Raw genomic sequence first — 217 nt, forward strand, 5'->3', positions numbered from 1 at the left:
AAAAAAAAACAAAATTGAATTTATTTAGTTCATACAGAATACCTTCATAGCCCAAAGTATCGATACTTTAGATCCGATATTTTTCCGGTATCGATACTTTCTTTCGATACTACTTCCAAGTAAAAGTATCGATACCTGAATGGTATCGTTTCAACCCTAATTGCTACCGTGGCAACAGCCTGATCAAAAATGCAGTCATGCGTACCATGCAACTTTC

Source organism: Rhagoletis pomonella, unplaced genomic scaffold (genome assembly GCF_013731165.1).
Source record: "Rhagoletis pomonella isolate Grant_MI unplaced genomic scaffold, Rhpom_1.0 Rhpom_scaffold_00012, whole genome shotgun sequence".
Classification (NCBI taxonomy): domain Eukaryota; kingdom Metazoa; phylum Arthropoda; class Insecta; order Diptera; family Tephritidae; genus Rhagoletis; species Rhagoletis pomonella.